This window comes from Oryctolagus cuniculus, chromosome 4 (assembly GCF_051225735.1).
Source record: "Oryctolagus cuniculus isolate XC-2025 breed Fujian yellow rabbit chromosome 4, ASM5122573v1, whole genome shotgun sequence".
NCBI lineage: Eukaryota > Metazoa > Chordata > Mammalia > Lagomorpha > Leporidae > Oryctolagus > Oryctolagus cuniculus.
Genome location: NC_142870.1, coordinates 11,844,039 through 11,860,238, shown reverse-complemented (window position 1 = coordinate 11,860,238; position 16,200 = coordinate 11,844,039).

Genomic DNA, 16,200 nt, shown 5'->3' with positions numbered 1-16,200 from the left:
TTCCAACACTCGGTGGCCTCTGTTGAGCTTTAGGTGATGTGAGTCCTTGACTGTGCACTTCATAGTTGTTCATGGCTTCTCCATTGGTTCTGGTGCCTCTGATGCAGCCTCGAGTGTTAGCCCTCCCCAGTCTGCCTTGTCCCTTCCGGGTACATCGCCACATCTCTCAGCACCGTTGCAGGTGCAGTTGGTTGTCTGGTAAAGGCTTTGCTTTACTGATGATGGTAATGATGATGTGTGATGGCTGTGATGAGGATCATAACTGGGAGCAATTGAATGAAGCTGTGCAGAGAGGTTTAAGCTACACACCAATCTCTCTTGATGGGGAGATTTACAGAATTGGTGACTCCCCTGGGGCAGATCGGGAAGACTCCTCCTTGGAGTTGGCTCATCCCCACATAGATCAGTGCACGTGTAGGCAGGATTGCTAAGCTTTGGAGGAGTCTGCTGCCAGACCCAGGACGGCACGAAAGGAGTGAGAATGTGTCCTTGTCTGATTGCAGCCGTGATTAAACAGAAACCGACAGAAGCATGGGCGTAATGGCTGTGGCATTTCAGATGGCCAAGCGTTGTTCAGGCTTCTCCACTGAGAAGCACGGTCTGCTTGGCCTCCCCTTGATGCTGAGCTGGTCTTATGAGTTGCCTTGGCCAATGGAATATGGCAGAAGTGACCATGTGTCAGTTCCAGAACTAGACTTCAAACATCTCATAGCTTCCACGTATGCTCCCATTGCACATTACTGTGCTATACCCTAGGCTGTTAGAGGCCACGTAGGGAGATGACCTGAAGAACCAGTGGTCATCCTGGACGTTTCAGCCCCAGACAAGCTGGGGCTTGGACCATACATGTGATCTCTGCCAACATCACTCGGAAGCAGATGAACAGCCTAGCTGAGCCCTGTCAGACCTTCTGGGCCACAGAATCCAGAGAAAGAATACATTGGTATTATTCAGTCCCAAATTTGGGCATGTTATACAGAAATATATAACCCCTAATTGCTCTGTCGGAGCCAACAGGATACTCAAGGATCAATCCCTCAAGCGGGCTTTCCAAGGTCCTTCCAGCAAGTCCTGTCCATCTTGGGGATAGTTGGGGAGAAGAAGAGTGTAGTCAGAAAAGTACTGGCTCCTGTTGAAAAGGCTCCTCCAGGGACCGGCGCCGTGGCTCACTTGGTTAATCCTCAGCCTGTGGTGCCAGCATCCCATATGGACGCCGGTTCTAGTCCTGGTTGTTCCTCTTCCAGTCCAGCTCTCTGCTGTGGCCTGGGAAAGCAGTAGAGGATGGCCCAGGTGCTTGGGCCCTGCACCCACATGGGAGACCAGGAGGAGGTACCTGGCTCCTGGCTTCGGATCAGTGCAGCTCCGGCTGTTGCAGCCACTTGGGGAGTGAACCAATGGAAGGAAGATCTTTCTCTCTGTCTCTCTCTCACATTGTCTGTAACTCTGCCTGTCAAATAAATAAATGAAATCTTAAAAAAAAGAAGAAGAAGAAGAAAAGGCTCCTCCTCCAAAAAGCTGTGAGCTACGTGGTCCCTGGTGTGGAAAGAATTGTGTCCTTGCAAAATTCATGTGTTGAAATCTTCGCCCTCGTGTGTTGGTATCAGTGTGTAGGACCTTTGGGAAGTCATTAGGTCATAGGTTAGAGTCCTCATGGATGAGGTCAAAAGCCTCAGAAAAGGCAACTGGAAATCTCTCTCACTCTCTTTCTGCCATGGGAGGATATAGTGAGAAGACAACCCAGAAGAGAGCCCTCACAAGCACTGGCCATGGTGGTGCCCCGATCTTGGACTTCAGCCTCTGGAACTGTGAGAAACACACGTGTGCAGTTCACAAGCCATCCAGTCTCTGGGACTCTGGCCCCGTGCTGCCCTGCATCCAACTGCTTACAGGGCTGAGACACATAATATAAACCAATGAAGCGGGAGGGCGTGTGCAGATCGATCAGAGGCGTGAGCACTCTTCCCATCCACAGGGAACTGTGTGTTTCCCAGTTTTTGGAGACCATCAGCCGACCCTGAGTGATCAAAGAGGTGCTAGTAGAGATGTAAATAAAAGAGAGATGATTTCTACCAGACAGAAACTCTGCAAGAACAACTGAAAATGACAGGTGCTCTTGGCTTCAGGTTCCGGGGGGGTGGGGACAGGTCGGGGAGTAGACATCGCAGGCTGCCCACCATCCCGCAGGACTGGGAGGTCGTTCCCTGAGCCCCTGGAAGCGTGGATGCTGGTGGCGCCCAGCCAGGCCACTCTCTGGGAACTGCCCTCAGCAGAAAATGGCCACCTGACCCCCCATAGTCATGCCCCCTCCCGGGCAGCCTCCAGCCAGGGATGACTGTTAAGGCTCCTTGGCTTGAGGCAAGGACAACCATGAGACACGGCCATCCTAGTGCGCAGTCTTCATGGATCCACCACGCGGATTCAGCTCCACTGCCTAATCTTCTCCCTCATCTCCACTGTCAATGTCAATTCTGAGACCACTGCCCAGATAAACTCCTGTCTGCAGAGTTGGCTTCCCCATGAGCCCCACCTAAGCTGGGCAGGGGCAAAGATGGCCAGGAGTGCACCTGTGACTCCAGCCCGTGATTTTGCCTTGAGCTGCATCTTACAATGTTTTAAGAGATGCTCTAAATCTAGAATTTTATAGGAAATAGTTTAACATCGAAGTGCCAACTTGCTTTTTTGGCTGTTTTCATATGCAATCTCTGAATCTAACCTTCTTCACCAAAAAAGTGAGGCTTCACCATGGAATATATCCAGTCTCTTGAATTCAGTAAACTCCATGGACTCGGCATTATGCCGTATTCCCTCATAGTCTCTGATAACTGGTCAAATATGAAAAGATAGTAAACAGCATTGGCCTTCATGTAGGCTCTCAACCTTATTTCCTACCTATCATCTATTACACTACGTCATTCCAGTCAATGGTCAGTTATCCACTTTGCCCCCAGTGGAAATGCCCACAATGGGACCTCACATGGGCCACAAGATGAGCACATTGGCTCCTGTGTGGCAAATGTGCCCTGTAGCTCAGCACTCTTCCTTGTCCTCAGGCACTGGAACAGAAATTCTCCAGCCATGTCAGTCTCCATCAATGAAACCTTTGAATTTTAAACTTCAACTTATTTCTGAAACTGCTGATCCAAGATTAATGCACCCATGTCCACAAATCAGCATTGAATTGCCAAGTCCCCTCCTGCAGTTCCTGCATGCAGTAAGAGCTCCCAGGAGCTCTCGTTCCCTTCCCTTTTTAAAGACAGTAATCAGAGAGGTTGGGGTTTTAAGCTTGAATTCTAACGAAGAGAAGACTTCCCATCTTCAGAGCCATGAAGCTGTGCCAACACAGGTCAGCACTAGGATAGGCGAGAGAGTGTCCAAGCCACGTTCTGCACCTGCACAAAGGGACATATGGGGACAGAGGGGTGACTTGGGTGTGTGTTTTCCCCTACATCGGGGGCTTGAGGGAAGCCAACTCCCTCACCTTCTCTACATATTCACATACAAGGGAGCCAGTGTTGTCTGTTTAGAAGGTGGGGCCAGCACCAACTTAGCAGGGTAGGAAGGATGCCCTTTTCATAACATGTGTGTAGTACAAAACAAGCAGTGAAAGTTAAAATAATTACCTATGAACGACTGTGTATGTTTCTTTCGTCTAATTAGGCAATCTGCCCAGGTGTTTAGCACCAAAGCCTCTATGCTTTAATGGGAAACAGTCGAGAACAGAAACTAATTAGCAGCATTAATCCAAACCAGAAGTCTAATGATATTAACCACAAGTCACCATTGCAATCAGGACCCTTGATTCTAAACCATTTTTCCAAAGGGAGGCAGGCAAAGTGTTTTGAGTTTTAGAATACGGCTTCCAATCGTGAAGTCCAGGCGAATGTGGCCACTCTCAGAGAGACTGAAGGAATTGAGATTAACCGGAAGGCAGTTCAGCCGATGCATACTTTATCCATGCCCCATTTTGTAGGCACTAAGTGAGTAAATTCCATCCCAAATCCAATAGCAGTCAGCTCTGTCCACACGGTCTTTCGCACCTCTCTCTTGGTGTCCCTTAAAATGCACAGGTGATGACCCACATATCCCTGGAACTTTCAAACATGGCCTCAAAGCTCTTGTGAAAATTTCCCTTTGATTCATTATGGTTCTTATTTCAAAGCGGGAGAAGAAAACCAACCAAATTCCAGGAGAAAATTTCCTAGTTGTGAGACGGCCAAGGGGCTCTCAGGGCTGTAACCCCAACAGGATGGGCCCTTCCACGTGCCCCTCTGGTCTTCTCCCGGGATTTTTTCATTTCTGGTAGCACCGATGGGGGAAAACTATTGATCTGAAAAGACAGCAGGCAGGGTGCATCCGTTCTGTGGTTCACTAGCATCAACAACAATAATTTTAGGTTCCTAGACACTGAGCTTGTGAGTGCTTAATTAGAAAAAGGTAAAATTGCACAGAATTTGGGCTGAAAAAGAAGCCCCACTCTGAGGTCCAGGACACGCAGACCCCCAAAAGTCCCGATGTGCTGTGGCAGCCAGCATTTTCCTGTCCCTTGCTCTCTCCCCCGATGAGAGGTTTTGTTAGTGTTTGCAGCCAAATCTCTCAAGATTCACCGCGATGTGCCCCTCCACCCACCTCCCACCCACCAAGAAAAGGAATTGCACTGTCACTTCTCTGATTTCTGCTCCCCGTTCCCTACCATCGCTATCTGTCCTCAATGCCTTAACAGACAAAAAAAAAAAAAAAAAAAAAAAAAAAAGTTCTTATAAAGAACAACTTTCCAAAGAATCGAATCGAGCAGCACTTGGCAGAATTCAGTATCTGCCTGGCAGAATTTTTTAAAGGAGAAAAAAAAAAACCACAATATTTTCCCCAGCCTTCCCTCTAGAATGTAAACTGCTTGCCTCGTGAGAACACGCCCGTGGCCCGGCACCTGCTCTGGAGGCTTGTGGCTTAGGAACCAGAAGGCGTAAATAAAAGCTATGTCTAAGGTAATGCTCCCCGCAGCTGCCTGGGGAGGGGAGCCGGGTTTGTTTATTTTTATTATTATTATTTTTTTCATGCTCGCTTTGTTTGACACAGGCTAGGTTTTTAACTAGCTGGCTTTCAAACATTGCTCATGTTTAAGGGTTAAAATAACCCGGTCATTATCGGGCTGTTCCCAAGGACCCACAGCAGACTCGCTGCAGCTGTTACGCAGCCCAATTGCCATTCACAGGGGATTCGGCTTCTTTCTATATCGCAGTCTCCCACCTTGATAAAAAAGAAAAAACACACCCATTTCATTTGGACTGTGTACTAAGAATAATTGCCACCAATATTGATTGGCCCTTGGGGACCCGGCTGAAGGTAAATTTGCACACGGCAAAATCCCAGCTGATGGATCCTCACCCAGATCGCTGCTTATTTGTGACATGTTCCTATGTTTAGACTTATCTACGAAAACTGTGAAATTAATATCCTCAGGTTGGGGACAATATGGTGCCACACCCTGTGAGGCACACCACGATCTCCGTTCTTCCGGTTTTTACGCTGCTCCTGTCTGCGCCCACTGCAGATCTTCATGGCAAGGAAACCTTAAGATTTCTGTCACTGGGGGGTGTCGTGGGGGGTGTCGTGGTCTCGGGGTTTTCCGTGCCATGGGGCTTTGGGGCATGGTTTCAGCTGGATGTTAAGCCAGCGGGCTCTGGCACGGGCCCCTAACTTGGCTGCTGCTCCCACTCGGTGCCACATACCTCGGTCACCCACCCGGGGAGCTGAGCACTTCCTGACAAGGGCTTTCGTCTGCTAAAGCCAGGGAGGAAGACGTGCAGGAGTCATGACTCCTAAATCCACCCGATTCCGTGGCAAAGGTCGACTGTGCCAGCGATGGAAATTCCACGTCTCTGAGATGAGTCACAGCTAAGAAGGAAAAGCGAACCCGATGCACTCTCGCCTAAATCACGCAGAGATGTGCTTCGGACCCGTGTGTGAAAAGACACAGATGACACTGACATTGGCAATCCCAGGCAGTCAGGGGCTGTCACAGCGACACAAGGAAAAGCAGCAGAGGACGAGGACGCTCGGCTTCCTGTGTGTCACGCAGTTTCTTTGTCTCAAATATTATGATCAGAGTCGTTGCAAAATCGGATGTTCCTTCCTCTCCTTTCCAGCTTCCTCCTTTCTCCCCTACTTTGTGTGCTGAAATGAAATGACAGTTTGTAAAGAATCTGAAGGAATTGTTTTACATAAACACGCACAGAGAAAAGGCCCAGAAAGACGCACCCTGAAATCCACAGAGGTCGCCCTGCGATGATTGTTTGGGCTCATCATTTTCTCTTTATTTATCTCTATGTCCTAAATTCCCCACAATGTATGTGAACTTCAGTAACAAGCAAACAGTTATTAAAAAAAAAAACCTGCTATAAATAACTGCATGACACCATGCTTCCGTCTGCAAGTTCTATGTCATTTCGCTCCCAAGTTGTTTTCAAGGGAAAATTATATAAACAGAAGATGTGGTATCACCGTCAATATTCACCCTTGAATTTCGCTTACAGAATTTGTTTTTATGTTAAAATATTTCAAGCTCATTCTAACATACTACAGTGAGTAATTAAAATGCAGCTATCCTTTACTTTTTATTTACTTATTGGTTGGTTTCATTTGCACTTTGGAAGGAAATTTTCTTATTTTTTCACTTTTTGGGGCATTTTACTTTATTATCATCATCTGAGGTTTCAACACAAGGCAGCAGTGTCATAAACCCAAGTCGTAACTGTTGAGTTACAAAGCCCACAGCACATGAAAAGCACAAATGCCCCACATACACACACTGTAGTTTATTATTCTAAATTTTTAAAATTATTTTCCAAATTGCAACCCAGCTAGCTCAACATACAATGCTTCTGTTGGACTACAGAAAAACAAAAAGCAAGTCTAGTATTTGCTTTTTGATCCCCCAGTAGATCTCCAAATTAACTTAAACAGCACCTCCAGTTGTTTTCAAAGAGAAATAGGCCATAAGAAACAGAGACAGGGCCAGCGTTGTGGTACAGCGGGTTAGGCTGCTGCCTGAGATCCTGGAATCCCACTTGGGTGCTGGTTCAACTCCTGGTTGCTCCACTTCTGATCCAGCTCCCTGGTAATGCACCTGGAAAAGCAGCGGAAGATGGCCAGGGGCTTGGGATCCTGCTGCCTAAATGGTAGACCTGGTTGGAGTTCTAGGCTCCTGGCTTTGGCCTGGCTCAGTTCCAACAATTGCAGCCATTTGGGGAGTGAACCAGTGGATGGAAAATCTCTCCCCCCCCATCTCTCCATAACTCTGCCTTTCAAATAATAAATAAATACATATGTATATAATAATAAATATATAATATATAAATAAATATAATATTTAAACAGTAAATAAATATATGTAGATCAAATCAACAAGTTCTATATCTTAAATATATACAATTTTTGTCACACCTCAATAAAGCTGGAAAATTTTTTTGAACAATAAAAAAATTTCGCATACAAAAAATAAAGTGGTTTTGAAGTTGAGACCACAAATGCTGATTCTACTCCTACAAAATACTTCTGCTCATGCCAGCCCCACCCTAAAGACCACCACGTTTTCAGCTCAGGAGCACAGACTCCACGCAATGGGCCAGCCCCGCAGGGAGGGGCTGTCGCCACGGTGGACCCTTTGCTGCTGACCTCAGCAGCAATCTCCCTTCGGAGCGTCCTGTGGTTATGAATCGCAGCACCACGTGCTAGGTTGGCATCACTAATTTTTTTTACTTCTGATTACACTTATTTGGACATACCAAAGGCAGCAAACAGGCTCATCAAATTATCTTGGCTGAATCTGGTAATTTGTTGACAGTCATCATTCCCCTAATCTCACACTCACACACACACACACACAAGCTTTGAGTTCTAGATCCTTTCCTTGGAGGCTGGGTGTTGCAAGAGGTATCACCAGAAAGTGACCTAGAGCCGTTGTCATGCCAACAGCCTTGTCCATGTCAACAAGTATGGTCTTAAAAAGAATAAAGGGGGCCGGCGCCGCAGCTCACTAGGCTAATCCTCCACCTGCGGCACTGGTACTCTGGGTTCTAGTCCCGGTTAGGGTGCCGGATTCTGTCCTGGTTGCTCCTCTTCCAGTCCAGCTCTCTGCCGTGGCCCGGGAAGGCAGTGGAGGATGGCCCGGGTGCTTGGGCCCTGCACCCGCATGGGAGACCAGGAGGAAGCACCTGGCTCCTGGCTTAGGATCGGCGCAGCGCGCTGGCTGTAGCAGCCATTTGAGGGGTGAACCAACAGAAGGAAGACCTTTCTCTAAAAAAAATAATAATAGTAATAAGGAGAGGGGGAAACAGTTCCACTTATTTGCATGTGGAAGGTTAGCAGCTGGACTCTGAGCACAGGCAGATGTGACAACTCAGACACTACCCGGAAGTGGGAAAACTGCCCCTGGATTGTGTGGGTGGTCCCTGCGAAATAAACCATGAGCTCCCCCAAACACATGAGGGGACTGCAGGAAGTTCATGGGAAAGAAAGTTAAAAGACAAGCTTAATTTGGTGCAAAAAACTTTTGAAATCCATGCATGGTTTTTCCATAAAACCATATTATTGCATATTATTTCATAATAAGCCCCCTCCTATTAGGAAAACAAAGGAAGGATTTGTATTTTTTCCCAGTGGGTTTTGTGCATTCCATTTACAATGCAATGTATTCCTAGAAGTATTCTTTTAAAAAAAAAGATTTACTATTTGAAAGGTAGAGTAATTGAGGTGGGCAGGTGGAAAGAGAGAGAGAATTTCCATCCACTGGTTCACTCTCAAATGGCAGCAATGACCACAGATGGGCCGGGCCAATGCCAGGAGCCAGAAGCTTCTTCTGGGTCTCCCACATGGGTGTTTGAGCCCAGGCACTTGGACCATCTTCCTCTGCTTTCCTAAGTGCATTAGCAGGGAGCTGGATAGGAAGTGGAGCAGCCAGGACACAAACCAGTGCCACTGTGGGAGGGTGCTGTCGAAGGCAGCAGCCCAACCCACAGCACCACAACACCAGCCCCAGGGGAGTCATTCTTAGATGCATTTTATTTACTAGAAAAATACTTTGAGGGGCATGTAGTTTAGGAGTCGCTAATCTGTCAACAACAGGTGCATGGGCTCCTAAGCCAGGCATCACCGGGGAGACCACGCACTGCCTCCCAGGGGTCCCTGCCCAGGGACAAGGTGAAGGTAGGCAGAGCAGGAAAAGGCTGATCTGTTGAAAAGGCAGCTCCTGCAGCCTCAGGCTGGTCACAGAGAAAGTCGCCAGGCAAAACAGTTCAATGTTGACTTCAGATGCATAATCTTGTATAAGTGTGTGCCAAATTTTGCATCAGACATGCATTTTTAACTGTATCATGATTCAAGGTACTACTATGTCCTAGTCTACATACTCAATCATACAGACACACATCTATATGAGGGCAGCTCCAAAATTCATAGAAAATGCAGTTTGAAAATCAGTTTGCTTTGGTGCAAAAACATTTTGAAATCCACGCACACCAGGAGCCTTTAGGAAATTCATGGGAAAAGGCACTCTGTGAAAAAGCTCTGCTCAGATTCCATTATTTTTTAAAGATTTATTTATTTATTTATTTGAAAATCAGAGTTACACAGAGAGAGGAGAGGCAGAGAGGGAGAGAGAGAGAGGTCTTCCATCGGCTGGTTCACTCCCCAATTGGCCGCAACGGCCAGAGCTGTGCCGATCTGAAGCCAGGAGCCAGGAGCTTCTTCCAGGTCTCCCACATGGGTGCAGGGGCCCAAGGACTTGGGTCATCTTCTACTGCTTTCCCAGGCCATAGTGGGGAGTGAACCAGAGCTGGGAGTTTCCTCTCACTCTCTGTCTCTCCCTCCCTCTCTGTCACTCTACCTTTCGAATAAATAAGTCTCTAAAAACTATTCAATAACAAACTAACAAAAGTTTCTCCCCACCACAAGGTGAGGTCTCCTAGTGGCTCAGCACCCCAAGAGCAGAAGAAGCCCCAGCTCCTAGGTGACCTTGAACTCTGGGAGACAGGAGAATCCCCACCACGCGAAGGCATTGAGTACCCACTCACTGTCTGGAGTCCTCACCATCCCCAGCAAGGAAACAAAAACTTCTCTTAAAAAAAATAAAAGCTTTCTGGGCTTAGTGGGTAAAGCCACTGCCTGCAGCACCGGCATCCCATATGGACACCCGCTGGAGTCGCAGCTGCTCCACTTCCGATCTAGCTCCCTGCTAATGCACCTGGGAAAACAGCAGAAGATGCGCCAATTGCTTGGGCCCCTGCTCCCATGTGGGAGACTCAGATGAAGCTCCTGGCTCCTGGCTTTGGGCTGGCCCAGCCTTGGTCCTTGCAGCCATTCAAGGAGTGAACCAGCTGATGGAAGATCTCTCTGTCTCTACCTCTCCCTCTGTAACTCTGTCTTTCAAATAAATACATCTTAAAAAAAAAAGTTTTCAAATCTAAAAGACGGAGTCAGTTTCCATATATGCCTGTTGGGGTGTACTTGTCAGCCCACTCCCTAACATGCTTCACATTGTATGCAATAGGAAGTGGCTTGGAAACAGTTTCCTTGGAGTTATTTTCACCGTCAGGCTGTGGTGAAGGGCTTCTTCCCAAGCACATGTTGTAGGGGCCGGCATTCGTCACAGTCATTAAGACACCACTGGGGACGTCCACGTCCTACATCAGAGTGCCTGGGCTCGAGTTCCAAGTCCATTCTCTCTCTCTCTCTCTCTCTCTCTCTCTTTTTTTTTTTTTTTTTGACAGGTAGAGTGGACAGTGAGAGAGAGACAGAAAGGTCTTCCTTTGCCATTGGTTCACCCTCCAATGGCGCCACAGCTGGCACACCGCGCTGCCAATGACAGGAGCCAGGTACTTCTCCTGGTCTTCCATGGGGTGCAGGGCCCAAGTACTTGGGCCATCCTCCACTGCCCTGCCTGGCCACAGCAGAGAGCTGGCCTGGAAGAGGGGCAACCGGGACAGAATCCGGCGCCCCCACCGGGACTAGAACCCGGTATGCCAGCGCCGCAAGGTGGAGGATTAGCCTAGTGAGCCGCGGCGCTGGCCTCCAAGTCCATTCTCAATTCCAGCTTCCAGCTCCTGCTGCACCTGGGAAGCAGCAGGTGATGGCTCAGGGGTTTGGGTTCCTGAGGTTCAGTTGTGGGCATTTGTAGAGGGAACCAGCTGGGCTCTCTCTTTCTTTCTCCCTTCTCGCTCTCTTCTCCTCAAATAAATTAATAAATAAACTCTAAAAAGTAAAAAACATGCTGCCTCAGTTGTGATCATTTAAACAGATATGATGCTTCCCTACATTTCAAAAGAAGCCAGTATAGAATGACGTTCCATCCATGCCATTTTCCCCCCAGAAACCTTTTTATTTAAGGACTACAAACATCATGCATTTCCTAAATACAACTTTAGGAACATTGTGATTCTTCCCACCATGTCCACCCTCCCACCCCTCTTCCTCCTCCCTCTTCTATTCCCATTCTTATTTTTTACTAAGATCTACTGTCAATGAATTTATACACAGAAGATTAACTCTATACTAAGTAAAGAGTTCAACAAATAACATGAAAGGAAAATGGTCCTCAACAATTTTTCGGTTTCTTCTATGTTGTTCAGTCTCCACGTGATTGCATATGTTCTAGAGATTCTTGCATTGTTGGTTCCCAGCTTCATTCCATTGTGGTCTGAGAAGATGCATGGTATGATTTTGATTTTTTGAATCTTCTGAGACTTGCATTATGGCCTGGCCTGTGATCTTTCCTAGAGAAAGTTCCGTGCACTGGTGAGAAGAATGTGTATATGTATTCTGCAACTGTAGGATGGAAAGTTCTGTAGATATCCATCAGGTCCATTTGGTCTGTGGTGTCGATTAACTCTGTTGTTTCCTTGCTGATTTTCTGTCTGGTTGATCTGTCCATTACTGAAAGTGGGGTATGGAAGTCCCCCATTACTATTGTATTTGAGTCTATGTCTCCCCTTACATATGTTAACATTTCTTTTAATTAGCCAGTTGTCCTGTAATTAGATGCATATACATTTATAATAGTCACATCTTCCTGTTGAATTGATCCCATAATCATTACATAGTGCCCTTCTTTGTCTCTTTTAACAGTTTTTGTGTTAAAGTCTATTTTGTCTGATATTAGGATGGCAACACCAGCTCCTTTTTGGTTTCTATTTGCATGGAATGTCTTTTTCCACCCTTTCACTTTCAGTCTGCATGCGTCTTTGTTGGTGAGATGTGTTTCTTGTAGCAGCAAATAGATGAGTTTTGTTTTTTAATCCACTCAGCCAGTCTGTGTCTTTTAACTGAGGAGTTGAGGCCACTTACATTCAAGGTGACTACTGATAAGTAATGACTTGGCCCTGCTGTTTTTCCATAAATATCCCTGTTGTTTACCTTGGATTTCCTTTGTAGTTTTGCTGGAAAATTTTCTGCCTTCATGTTCTTTCACAGTGATGACCATGTTTCTGCATTTCTATGTATAGAACATTCTTAAGCATCTGTTGTAAGGCTGGACAAGTGGTGAAAAATTCTTTGAATTTCTGTTTGTTATGGAAGGCCTTTATTTCACTTCCTTCATAAATGAGAGTTTTGCAGGGTACAGTATTCTGGGTTGATAGTTTCTTTTCTTTTAAGACTTGGACTACATCTCGCCATTCTCTCCTAGCCTGTTCTGATGAGAAGTCAGCGGTGAGTCTAATTGGAGTTCCTCTGACAGTAACCTGACATTTCTCTCATGCACATCTTAGAACCTTTCTTTGTGTTTTACTGTGGAGAGTTTGACTACAATGTGTCATGGTGAGCATCATCTCTGGTCATGTCCACTGGGAGTTCTATGTGCTTCCTGTACTTGGACGTCCCTTCCTTTCTGCAGGGAAGTTTTCTGTAATTATTTCACTAAGAAGGCCTTCTATGTGAGATTTCCAGAGGTTTGTCTTCTAAATACCATTTTTTTCCTTCTTTCAGATGTAAGGGAAGGGAAAATAAGTTGACCATTAAAGCATGTGTGCATGTGTGTGCCACAAGAGCTTGAATCTTGCTGTGATTCGGAGTAACAGACGCTGGAAATTCAATGACAACTTAGTCCTTTAGGGCAGTGAAAATCACAGAAGCGCACGGTCCAGGGAGCCCATGTCCGGCCTCGCCTCCGTCGTGAGCCGGCGGGGGGTCGGGGGTGACGTTGTGTCTCCGCTTCCATTTCCTCGCCCGGGGTTTGGGGGAAGCGGGGACAGGGATGCCCAGTGCTCCTCGCCCTCTCTCCAGTTCAGCGCCCTCCTCTCCCACCTTGTTTAAAAGAGGGGACCACGGCTGCCGGACCTGTTTTCTTGAGACACAGCGCCACCTGCAGGTGATGGTAGTCACGACAACAGGTGCGTGCAATTGACCCGCAGAAAGCCTTCCTGGTGTCCTAAGGGAGATGGTCACACCCTCGGGAGTGGGCCCCCTGGATTCGGATCAGTGGGTATGGACACGGCGCCAAGCTGAGATAACTGGCCCACAAGGAGACAGATGCCTAGCCTCGGCCTCACTACCACCGACCCCAGCTAATAGAGCTCACACCCACAATTGTTCCTTGTGGATTCTTACAAAAGAGAGGAAGCCGGGCGTACACGGGATGACCTGTAGCGTGCAGAACAAGCTCAGTGGACATGCCTCTTCCTTGGGCAAGTCCACACAAGACAGTCTCCAGCTGTTCTTGTCCCGGCAAGAGGTCCACTTGGAGATATCTCCTGTGGATGCTTCTACTTAAAAATATCTATCTATGGGGTGTAGGGGCCCACGCACTTGGACCATCTTCTACTGCTTTCTCAGGCCATAGCAGAGATCTGGATCAGAAGTGGAGCAGCTGGGACTCGAACCAGCACCCATATGGGATGCTGACACTGCAGGCAGCAGCTTTACCTGCTACGCCACAGCCCTGACCCCCAACAGACCTTGTGAAATAGGAATTAATATCCCCATTTTTCAAGATGAGGGAAGGGAAGATGTGAGAAGCCCAGAAATAGCAAAGCTGGCATGCAGGCTTGGATGAACACAGGCACACAGACGTCCAGTGAGACTGTGGCAGACACCGCCCCCTGTCAAGGGCGTAGCTCTCATCACGGTGTACCACTTGCACTCTACAGTTCGGAGAGCAGACCAGCTTTGAAGTGTGTGATCTCTAAAGAAAACTACCCTATCTTTTGCCAGCCACCAATGCTGGCAGGCTGGATGAGGTGTGATAGGGCAGTTTCTTTCCAAGTACCTAAGTGTTGGTTCTTAGAAACAGCGTAGATAACATTTAAGACCATCCTTGTAACAACGTCCCAACACTTCCTTGATGCCATTAACTCTTGGCTGGGAAAGGAGTGGGACACATGGCAGCCCAAGGGAATCCACCAGATCTGAATTTGTCCCTTTTTCCTGTGCATCAGAGGGGGAGAGAGATGGAAGCCACCGCTGGGTGGCTGAGCTCTCTGGCTGTGATCTCAACTCTTTCCTATTTCTACAAGTGCTGAGACCATGGGCCAACAGAATCGGATTTTTCTCTTCTTTGTATCCTGCGCTGTACTTTTTAGAATACTGGCACAAAAATGCACCTTCACTAAATATCTGCTGGTGTATGGGGGTGGGGGAGAAAAGGTATCCAGGCTGTGTGCTGAAAACAAGAATGTCGGACCCGATCAGACATTGCTGAAATGACAGTGAGGCATCGAGACGGGACAGAGTCCAGAGAAGGAGATCGGCTGGGAAGGGGAAGTGCCAGGGACTCTCAGGTTGTGGTGGATGTGGGAATAGGTCCAAATGGAACAAGACACTAGAATTGGGGTGACCCTCTGGGAGAAGGAGAAGTTAAGATCTGATATCGAAACCGCAAGGCAGACGCCTGAAAAAGAAATACATACTATTGTGCAAGCGCAAACTGCCTGCTTTAAGCACTCTCTACACAGAGGAAACCGTGTTATTCAAGGTTGAATAATCACTAGGTTGCAGCTAATCAGCAGTCCGGGGGTGAGGGAGGAGTCGGAGCTCAGCATCTGGCTTCTGCATGTCTGTGCCGTGGTGTTGATGTTATCAGTCACAGGAACAGGAGCAGGGAGGGAGTGGAGCCAGCCCAGTCACCCAGGGTGAACTGGGGCAGGGAAGCAGAACCATCTAGAAGGCGAGTGTCCTGGAATGAGTAAGCAGCAGTGGCTGAGCCTAGCTAGAGGCTGGTGAGACCTCTCTCTAGACCCAGCAATGAAGGTGAGCAATCCATTGTCAGATGTCAGCATCATCTGTGTGTCTGTCCTGCTGGCTCCTGTCTTCTTTTTTTTTTTTTCTTTAAGATTTATTTATTTTACTTGACAGTCAGAGTTACACAGAGAGAGAAGGAGAGTGAGAGAGAGAGAGAGAGAGGTCTTCCATCTGCTGGTTCACTTCCCCAGATGGCCGCAACAGTGGAAACTGCACTGATCTGAAGCCAGGAGCCAGGGGCTTCTTCCAGGTCTCCCATGTGGGTGCAGGGGCCCAAGGACTTGGACCATTTTCTACCATTTTCCCAGGCCACAGCAGAGAGCTGGATTGGAAGTAGAGCAGCCGGGACTCAAACCAGCACCCATATGGGATGCCGACACTGCAGGTGGGGCTTTATCCACTACACCACGGCAGCGGCCCCATCTCTCATGTTTTCTTCCTGCCCCACCTTCAGCTAACCAAGCCCAGTTTTTTACAACTGCTAATCTGCAAGAGGCAGAGACCATGGAGAATCAGAAAATACCTCCTATCATTGTGTGCGCAAAATAGAACCTAACACGTTGGAACCTTTTGAGCTCTGCCGGTTGTCTGAGCTGTGTCAAGAACAAGGCCTTTGGCCGGCACCGTGGCCCACTTGGCTAATCCTCCTCCTGCAGTGCCAGCACCCTGGGTTCTAGTCCTGGTTGGGGTGCCGGATTCTGTCCTGGTTGCCCCTCTTCCAGGCCAGCTCTCTGCTGTGGCCAGGGAGTGCAGGGGAGGATGGCCCAAGTGCTTGGGCCCTGCACCCCATGGGAGACCAGGATAAGCACCTGGCTCCTGCCATCGGATCAGCGCGGTGTGCCAGCCATAGCAACCATTTGGGGGGTGAACCAACGGAAGGAAGACCTTTCTCTCTGTCTCTCTCACTGTCTAACTCTGTCTGTCAAAAAATTAAAAAAAAAAAAAAAAAAAAGAACAAGGTCCTTGGTGTGTTAT